Raw genomic sequence first — 10,726 nt, 5'->3', positions numbered from 1 at the left:
GGCGGCACGCCATGCCCGTTGAGACAGACGTATTGTATGCATTGGAATATTTTGCAGGCATACCATTTATATCAGAAGGCAAATAAAGGGAAAAGACTTTCATTCATAACTACCTTACATATAACGTACACGTAAAATGGAAAAGATATAGTACTACATTCCGGAGAGGATTCTCTTATTCTCACCGAACATGGTTTACGGTGCGATGTTAGTCTTTTTTAAGATATTTTTCCGATACAGTATTTTCTCTTCAAATATGTTGCTAATTTAGTGCTCTATTCTTTTGCTTTGGACGTCTCAGAGAAAGGCGATCTTTCAATATACATTTTTTACTACTCTTTTTTAATATATTTTTTAAGACGCAGTATATTTTTTCTTCTAATATTTTGCTAATTTTGTGCTCTATTCGTTTGCTTTGGACGTCTCACAGGAAGGCAATCTTTTAATTTTTTTTCTGGACGTAATATTTTCTCCTCTGATATTTCGCTTGTTTCGTGCTCTATTTTTTTGCTTTGGACGGCTTAGAGGAAGGCAATGTCCTCTAATGCTACAGGACGCTGCAGCGAACTCCTCGTCTATTACAGCGTCCTCTAATATTCTTACTTTTTGCTATCGATGGCTCGGGGGATGGTGGCATGCCTCCGCAAGCCCGCCAATACATCTCACTCTCCGCTGCCGCGCCCCTTACCCTGCCAATCATGGAACCACCTCGGAATGGATGCTTTTCTTCTCCTCTCCTCTAATACTAGCGAACCCGGCATGGCGGCACGCCGTGCCCGTTGAGACAGACGTATTGTATGCATTGGAATATTTTGCAGGCATACCATTTATATCAGAAGGCAAATAAAGGGAAAAGACTTTCATTCATAACTACCTTACATATAACGTACACGTAAAATGGAAAAGATATAGTACTACATTCCGGAGAGGATTCTCTTATTCTCACCGAACATGGTTTACGGTGCGATGTTAGTCTTTTTTAAGATATTTTTCCGATACAGTATTTTCTCTTCAAATATGTTGCTAATTTAGTGCTCTATTCTTTTGCTTTGGACGTCTCAGAGAAAGGCGATCTTTCAATATACATTTTTTACTACTCTTTTTTAATATATTTTTTAAGACGCAGTATATTTTTTCTTCTAATATTTTGCTAATTTTGTGCTCTATTCGTTTGCTTTGGACGTCTCACAGGAAGGCAATCTTTTAATTTTTTTTCTGGACGTAATATTTTCTCCTCTAATATTTCGCTTGTTTCGTGCTCTATTTTTTTTGCTTTGGACGGCTTAGAGGAAGGCAATGTCCTCTAATGCTACAGGACGCTGCAGCGAACTCCTCGTCTATTACAGCGTCCTCTAATATTCTTACTTTTTGCTATCGATGGCTCGGGGGATGGTGGCATGCCTCCGCAAGCCCGCCAATACACCTCACTCTCCGCTGCCGCGCCCCTTACCCTGCCAATCATGGAACCACCTCAGAATGGATGCTTTTCTTCTCCTCTCCTCTAATACTAGCGAACCCGGCATGGCGGCACGCCGTGCCCGTTGAGACAGACGTATTGTATGCATTGGAATATTTTGCAGGCATACCATTTATATCAGAAGGCAAATAAAGGGAAAAGACTTTCATTCATAACTACCTTACATATAACGTACAGGTAAAATGGAAAAGATATAGTACTACATTCCGGAGAGGATTCTCTTATTCTCACTCAACATGGTTTACGGTGCGATGTTAGTCTTTTTTAAGATATTTTTTCGACACAGTATTTTCTCTTCAAATATGTTGCTAATTTAATGCTCTATTCTTTTGCTTTGGACGTCTCAGAGAAAGGCGATCTTTCAATATACATTTTTTACTACTCTTTTTTAATATATTTTTTAAGACGCAGTATATTTTTTCTTCTAATATTTTGCTAATTTTGTGCTCTATTCGTTTGCTTTGGACGTCTCACAGGAAGGCAATCTTTTAATTTTTTTCTGGACGTAATATTTTCTCCTCTAATATTTCGCTTGTTTCGTGCTCTATTTTTTTGCTTTGGACGGCTTAGATGAAGGCAATGTCCTCTAATGCTAGAGGACGCTGCAGCGAACTCCTCGTCTATTGCAGCGTCCTCTAATATTCTTACTTTTTTGCTATCGATGGCTCGGGGGATGGTGGCATGCCTCCGCAAGCCCGCCAATCCACCTCACTCTCTGCTGTCGCGCCCCTTACCCTGCCAATCATGGAACCACCTCGGAATGGGTGCTTTTCTTCTCCTCTCCTCTAATACTAGCGAACCCGGCATGGCGGCACGCCGTGCCCGTTGAGACAGATGTATTGTATGCATTGGAATATTTTGCAGGCATACCATTTATCTCAGAAGGCAAATAAAGGGAGAAGACTTTCATTCATAACTACCTTACATATAACGTACAGGTAAAATGGAAAAGATATAGTACTACATTCCGGAGAGGATTCTCTTATTCTCACTGAACATGGTTTACTGAAAAGAAACTGATACGACTGGAATCCTACGGTGGCAAGACACACACGATACCACAACAGTCCAAACATGATCTAACTGGATGCAACCGACAACATGAGATAGCTCTACTCTGGCAAGATAGAGCATAAGTGACATCGGAGGTTGAAATCAAATCATCATGCTGTAACCCCCCGCGGGATTAGTACCAACGATGGAATGATAAAGCGCTTTTCCAAAATGTTCCAGTCGTCCCATAGGTGGGCGTCCGGCCGTGTAACTGATGATACGATCTTCCGTGAATGGTAGCTGTGGGTAAATACGGAGGAGGGCCGCCGCATCAGAGAAGTTGTCGCATATGCGTGTTGTTGGTACCTTAGGATGCAATTTGTCGTATAGCTTGAGGCTCTCAAAAGCAAATTGTTTTGGTCACGGAAATTTTGATAAGAAAAATGTATCTTTTATATAAATTTTTAGTTTGGTCTCTACATAGTAAGGGACCATCCACCAAGTTGAAAGAAACACACCAATACAGTCAAACGTAAAGATCTTCAGAACAATGCTTTTCATAGCTAAAATTGAATAAACATTCACATTCCATAACAAAAGAAACTAATTACAACTTACATCTGATCCCAAGTACAACCAATGACATGGTAAAAAAATCAACTATTTGATCACCACAAAATCTTTAACACTACGGGAAACAGGAGATTTGCCGTCAGTACTTTCTTTGCCGTCAGCATTTTATCGGGGCAGACGGCAAAGAAAGGGTTTGCCGTCATCAGCAAACTGCAAAGAAAAAGTAACGGCAAAATAAACTTTGCCGTCTGCAAAAACAATACAGACTGCAAAGAGCTCAGCTTGCTGTGTGTAAAAATACATACATACGACAAAGATCTTTGCCTTTTGTAATAAAAAAAGGCAGACGGCAAAGAGAAAACATAGTCCACGGATTGATCCCACGGATCGATGAGGTGGCACAATCACAGCCACACCCCCACCTATACCCGTCCATCTACCGGGTTGGGCCTACCAAAGCCCGAGGCAGAAAACATAGGCCCCAGCCCGGCCCGGCCGTCGGGCCTGGTTTTTGGGCCCAAGCCCAGCTCGGAAGTGATAAAGCCCGACGGGCCTCAGGCCGCGGGCCGGGCCCCTTCAGTATATCGTGAAAACGGCGGGCCCGGCCCCCCTTCGGGCTCAAAATCTAGGCCCGGGAACGGCCCGGGTGCAGCGTCGGGTCGGGCCAAGCCGTTCGGGCCGGGCTGCCCATGGCCAGGACTACCCCCACCACTCCGTCTCTCGCTGATCTCGCCCTAGCCCGACCCCACCATGCTGGCACGTTCTCGACCTTTGACGATATCTCTCTCTCTTATCCTCTGGCACCACCACCCTCTCATACCCCCCTCTCTTTCTCTGACGCGCACATATCCCACCCCCACCACATCGCCCGCATCAAAATCCACTCGTCGGCGCCACCAGTCACGGCTCCTCCGGCCGGCAAACCCTCCACCACTGTCGCAGACCTCCGGCCTTCCCCTTCCTCTGCTCAGTCTCTGCTGGTCCCTTCTTCTCCTGCTGCATTGCGCGACAAGGTCCGGCGCTGGAGCGACGCATTGGCGGCGGCGAGCGGCCCGCTGGCGATGACGCGCGGGAGGCGCTAGCAGGGTGTGGGCGGGTGTGGCGCTGCAGGCCGGTGCGGGCAGGGCGGCCGACGTGGGAGGCCGCTGTCGTTGTCAAAACCGGCGGATCTTGGGTAGGGGGTCCCGAACTGTGCATCTAAGGTTAATGGTAACAGGAGGCGGGGGACACAATGTTCACCCAGGTTCGGGCCCTCTCGATGGAGGTAATACCCTACTTCCTGCTTGATTGATCTTGATGATATGAGTATTACAAGGGTTGATCTACTACGAGATCGTAGAGGCTAAACCCTAGAAGCTAGCCTATGGTTATGATTGTTGTTGTCCTACGGACTAAACCCTTCGGTTTATATAGACACCGGAGGGGGCTAGGGTTACACAAAGTCGGTTACAGAGAAGGAGATCTACATATCCAAATTGCCAGGCTTGCCTTCCACACAAAGGAGAGTCCCACCCGGACATGGGACGAAGTCTTCAATCTTGTATCTTCATAGTCCAACAGTCTGGCCAAAGTATATAGTCCGGCTGTCCGAGGACCCCCTAATCTAGGACTCCCTCAGTAGCCCCCAAACTAGGCTTCAATGACGATGAGTCCGGCACGCAGATTGTCTTCGGCATTGCAAGGCGGGTTCCTTCTCCGAATACTCTATAGAAGATTTTCCCAACACAAGGATCGTGTCCGGCTCTGCAAAACAAATTCCACATACCACCGTAGAGAGTACAATATTCCACAAATCTAATCTGCTGACAACTTTTCATAGCGTGACATCACGCCGCGGCCCGGTCATTATTCGAACCGTTTTTCTCAACCAGCTGCTGCACATATTGCGAGGTGGTTTCATTGGCACGTCTTGTCAAAGCAGAGATCGTGTCCCCTTATCACACGATTCTAATCAGTACGGGTGTGCGTAACCCAACCGCGCCGTCAACACGACGCTTGGGGAATGAGAGAGTTTTACGGGGCAAGTGGGGAGGCACATGGTTTCTACCGCCTTTATAAAGAGATAAGGATTCACCTTTTCTCCACCCACGCCTTCTTCTTCCTCTGCTCATCCATTTCCCCTCGCTCGAGCTCTAGCGCCCAAGAATTCTCCTTCTCCGCAAAGTCATTCCAAGCATGTCCGGAGCAGGAGGCGAGTGGATGGCCTCCTCCGTTAAGGAGGAGGATATCACGAGGCTTCGGGAGGCCGGATACCTGGCCGCAGACATCGCGCACCGGCTTCCTACCGAAGGGCAGATCATCCCTATCCCGGAGCCTCAGGAGAGGGTAGTGTTTCTCTCTCACTTTGTCCGCGGACTGGGATTCGCCCTCCACCCATTTGTCCGCGGGCTCATGTTTTACTACGGGCTGGACTTCCATAATCTAGCCCCCAATTTCATCCTCAACATCTCGGCGTTTATCGTCGTGTGCGAGGCCTTCCTCCGCATTTCGCACCACTTCGGCCTATGGCTGAAGACCTTCAACGTGAAGCCGAAGGTGGTGGTCGGCCAGCAAGCAGAGTGCGGAGGCGCCATGGTGGGCAAGATGCCCAATGTCACTTGGCCCGAAGGCTCTTTTGTGGAGACCGTGAAGGGGTGGCAATCGGGGTGGTTCTACATCACCGAGCCGCGCGACACCAACTAGGCGGCGGCCCCCGAATTTTGATCCGGCATCCCCATGCGGCTCACTTCCTGGAAAAAGAAGGGCTTAGCCTGGGGCTCACCGGTGGAGCTGTCCGGACTTCAGACCTGCGTCAAAAATATGGTAAGCAAGAAAATCAAGCTTGTCAACGTGGTCCAGGTCATGCTCTTCCGCCGGATCCTTCCGTGTCAGAGACGGGCTTTCAATATGTGGGAGTTCGACCCAGCCGAACACCAGACGCTACGACAGCTCTTCGACACAATGCACGAAGATGTCTGGAAGGTGCTTTTCAAGACTACCGAGGTACCACCACCCATAGCCGAAGATCGCGGACTCAGCGCAAGGCGCCCCGCCAATCCGGTGAGTTTTTATATTCTGCAAGACGTTCCTTTTACAATCACATCCGCGGGAGGAATCTAAACTTCCATGCCAATTTATCAGGACTGGGTAGTGTTAGCGGAGCGGATTGACTGTCCGGCTCCTCTACCTGAAGACCCAGCATCGGCTCTCTTAACAGAGATGTTGTTTCTGGCGCCCTATGAGGTGCCGGAGAAGAAGGTCAAGAAGAAGACCGCGGGGACCAAGAAAGGTCTCCGGCGCAAGGTTGTATCGGACTCATCGTCCAAAGATACCGAGGCGCGCTCCTCTAACGAAGAGGAGGAAGAGGTAGCGGAAATCCCTCCCCCTGCAACCGGGGGGGGGGGGGAGAAGAAAAGTAAGGCCGCCCCGTCTGGGGAGGAAGAAGGGTCCAAGAAGGGAAAGACCCTCCCTCAAGACCACTCCACCACAGCCGCCTACATCGACGAGGAGTGGTTGCCCAGGGACAAGCGCCTGGCAAAGTCGTAAGTATCCGGACACTATTATACTTCTGGTACGTATTGCCTTATTGATTCTTATCATGTCAAATATGATCGTGTAGTCCGGCCAAAGCCCACATCAACGTATCCTCCTCGGATGGGTCTTTGAGTCAGTCGGCGATGAACAACGATTCACTCCCGACGGCCACCTCCCCCCGGCCCGCGAACAACACCGAGGTGCTGTCCCAGAGGATACCGGACCAGGGGAGACTGTTCTGGAGATGCCCCAAGGCGAAATCCCAGACGCCGGGCACATGGGGGGCGGGAGACCCCCATGGATCCTGATGACGGGGGCCGCAGTAAGTTTGGCCCCCAGCCGGATACTGCGCCCGAACCTCCAATGGCTCCGGATTCAGGCAGGCAACCCCTGACTAAGGAGGGCGAGCTACCTGTGCCAATGACCTCTGTCCATCCAGAGGCATCGGACAACTTGCTGGAAGCGCTTCGCGGTGCTTCCATTGACGAAGAGCACCGCACCATCATGAGTGCGGTGATTGAGAAGGTCCGGTCCGCCAAAAGCGGATTGACCGAAGCCTGCGTCAGCCTCCTAATAGGCTTCGAGGTAAGTAATAAAATTATAAGAAAATATCACGGTATAGACAGTAGCCCCTGATGCTCTGTTTGGTGTTCGGAAAGAAAGGCCGAACAGAGGATCAAATAACATCCGCAGGAGTCTAACAGAATATGTCTATGTGAATAAGCAGACGTCACTGCTGGCCGCTGCCGCCCGGACGGAAGCGGGACCTCGAGCGGACCGAAGGAGAGCTTGGCCTCGTGAAGAGGCATCTCGAGGAGAACAAAGGTACATGATACCTCGTCCGTATATTGATAAAGAAGGAATGGTTTCAGCTCATAGAAGCATTATGAACTTTAATAGGGGCGACCACCGAAGTGGCGGCCCTTAAAAAGACGCTGACCGAGGCCGAAGACAAAGCGACCAAGGAGCGCGCCGAGCGCGAGAAGCAAGAGGCCCGAGTCGGCGAGGTCCTGTAAGAGCTCCAGGATTTTGTCAAAAATATGAGTCCTTGGAGCGTGACTCTAAGACGCAAGAGTCCGAGCTTGCGAAGACCCTCCAGAGCGCACGAGACTCCAAGGCCGAAGCCCAAAATGTCCTCCAGGAGATTGAGGCGGCCAAGAAGATTGCGGCGGGTAAGGAATTCAATATGCAAAGCAAGCATGTGAAGGAGACTTTCCTTTTACTTACCCGAATTTCGAGCTCTCCAGGAGCATTCGCAGATCTGCCGCGCAGCATATCTGATGCCGTAGAGTTCTACCGAGCTGAAGAAGGGAGCTCGACGGAGAAGTTGTTTTGGTCCCAGTATATTGGGGCCGAACATCCGATGACCTTGAGCGACCAGCTGAAGCAACTGGACGAACTTCACAAGGCGGCTGAACTGGCCATGAAGGACCTCATAGTCCGGATGTGGCCAGCCGAGCCCCTGCCCAGCAGCTACTTCAGCTTGGTGAAGCGGCTTGTGTCTGCCTGCCCGCAGCTCGAAGTCATAAAGCGGTCAGTCTGCATTGAAGGTGCGCGCAGGGACTTCGCCCGCGCGAAAGTGCACTGGGCGAAGATGGATGCCGAGAAGCTGGTGACGGAGGGGCCACCGAAGGGCAAGGAGCACCGCCACCCCGAGAAATATTATGACAGTGTCCTGAAGGGCGCCCAGCTCGTGACGGAGGAATGTGCTAAGGATGTAATATTTGAATGAATGCACTCGTTTGATCCTGTAATATGAAAACAAGTTCATTTGCGCCATACAACGCTTGTACCGGGGTGTTCGGGATAAATATAAACACTCTTTAACCAAATTTTTGGTCCTTTAAGGAGGTGTTTAGCGCAACGAACCAGGCAATCGGACTATACAATTTTATCACTCTCACTTAGCCATAGAAGTCTATAATTTTAAATTTTGGCGTAGCCCCTGGTATTCGGAAGTGCGAACTTGGGGCGCTATACACGCCTAAATCGGACAAGGCCGATTCCTCGCCCAAAGCGGAAAAAATCTTTAAGGATTTGAGACCTCTCCAACAGCGACCAGCTCTCGCCGCATCATGACAGCCAGTTTTCGGCTTTTTCTCTACTGAGGTGCTCGTCCGGAAGAACCATGACACAATCGCGGTAGTTCTCCCTGTGCTACCTTAGCCGATATAGCGGAACGTTAGGCACCAAAACATGGGAGCTGGGCAATCCCAACTATTGACCCAAGACATGATTCGGAGCTGATGCATATAATGCTATAAGTTCGGGGTGCCGCACTGTCGAAAGTGTTTGGACTTTTCTTGCCGTGTTATGGGGTACACTGAAGCCCCTGGCGAACTGATCGTACCAAAATGTACGGGTGCAAATTTTAATAAATAAACAACCAATGAAAGAAATATAGAAATGTAATAATAAGCTGACGCTGTACATTATTTTCCATTGTTATTTCAATAGTACGTCAAGGCGTATGTATACGAGTAGTGCGATAAGAAAAATAGGACTATTTGACATGTCCTAGCCAAGAGCGAGCTGCGTGCGGGTATGTAAAACAGGCATAGCGATCGTTATCAGAGACCACCTGGTAACTCCCTTGTACGTCAAAGCTTCTTGCCTCCTTGGCGTTTCCATCCCGTGATGGGTCCAATAATCAGGTTATCGGAAGAGCCTTCAGAAAATAGGGACCTGAAAGAAAGCAAAGGGTGAAGGTATACGGGTCCTGGGGCGGTTGAGCCGCATTGTGGGCCGTATTGTAGCTGTGCCTCCGCCTGTGCCCACGGTATTTTAAGTGCATAATTATGTACCATGGCATGAATTTCGCTGCTTGACTGGGACTAGGACGGAGGCCGAATTGCTAGGCGAGCTCAGGACATGCCGACCAATCCTGTTGCAGAGTACTCCGGACTCGCTTAACGGTGTCCGGGGGCTTTATGGCCGAACTGGAGGTCTGCCTAAGAAGGCTGCTCTGTACTTCTGCTGCGAGGGCCGCAGTGTGCTCCTCTGTACGGAGGGAGCGCTCTGTGTTTCCATTGACTGTTATAACCCCGTGAGGACCTGGCATCTTGAGTTTGAGGTATGCATAATGCGGTACCGCATTGAATCTGGCAAATGCGGTTCGTCCGAGCAGTGCGTGATAGCCTCTGCAGAAGGGGGCGATATCGAATGTTAACTCCTCACTTCGGAAGTTGTCCGGAGATCCGAAGACTACTTCTAGTGTGATTGAGCCCGTGCAGCGAGCCTCTACACCTGGTATGACACCTTTAAAGGTGGTTTTGGTGGGTTTGATCCTGGAGGGATCGATGCCCATTTTGCGCATTGTATCCTGATAGAGCAGGTTCACGCTGCTGCCACCGTCCATGAGGACTCGTGTTAGGTGGAATCCGACAATGATAGGGTCAAGGACCAATGCGGCCGAACCGCCATGACGGATACTGCTAGGATGGTCCCTGCGATCGAAAGTGATCGGAGAAGAAGACCATGGATTAAACTTTGGGGCGACTGCCTCCATCGCGTAGATGTCCCTTAGTGCGCGCTTCCGCTCCCGCTTAGGAATATGGGTGGCGTATATCATGTTTACCATTTTCACTTGGGGAGGAAATTTCTTCTATCCTCCTGTGTTCGGCAGCCGGGGCCCCTCGTCGTCATCACTATGCGGCCCCTTTTCCTTGTTTTCGGCATTCAACTTGCCGGCCTATTTGAACACCCAGCATTCTCTGTTGGTGTGGTTGGCTGGTTTATCGGGGGTGCCGTGAATTTGACACGAGCGATCGAGTATGCGGTCCAGACTGGACGGGCCCAAATTGTTTCTTTTGAATGGCTTCTTCCGCTGACCGGACTTAGTTAGAAACCGCGTCCAGAATTTCCTGGCTGACTCGCCGGGCTGTTGGGTAATGTGACTTAAATCGTTAGCATCCGGAGGTCGCACATAGGTGCCCTGGAAGTTATCCAGGAACGCGTCTTCCAGGTTCTCCCAACTTCCAATGGAGTTTGCCGACAAACTGTTCAGCCAATGCCGAGCCGGTCCCTTGAGTTTTTGTGGGAGGTAGTTGATGGCATGTAGATCATCGCCGCGGGCCACGTGAATGTGGAGAAGGAAGTCTTCAATCCATACTGCAGGATCTGTTGTCCCATCATATGATTCGATGTTCACGGGCTTAAACCCTTCTGGGA

The sequence above is a fragment of the Aegilops tauschii genome, chromosome 7 (genome assembly GCF_002575655.3).
Source record: "Aegilops tauschii subsp. strangulata cultivar AL8/78 chromosome 7, Aet v6.0, whole genome shotgun sequence".
NCBI classification, from domain to species: Eukaryota; Viridiplantae; Streptophyta; class Magnoliopsida; order Poales; family Poaceae; genus Aegilops; species Aegilops tauschii.
Note: the sequence above shows the minus strand (reverse complement) of the source record.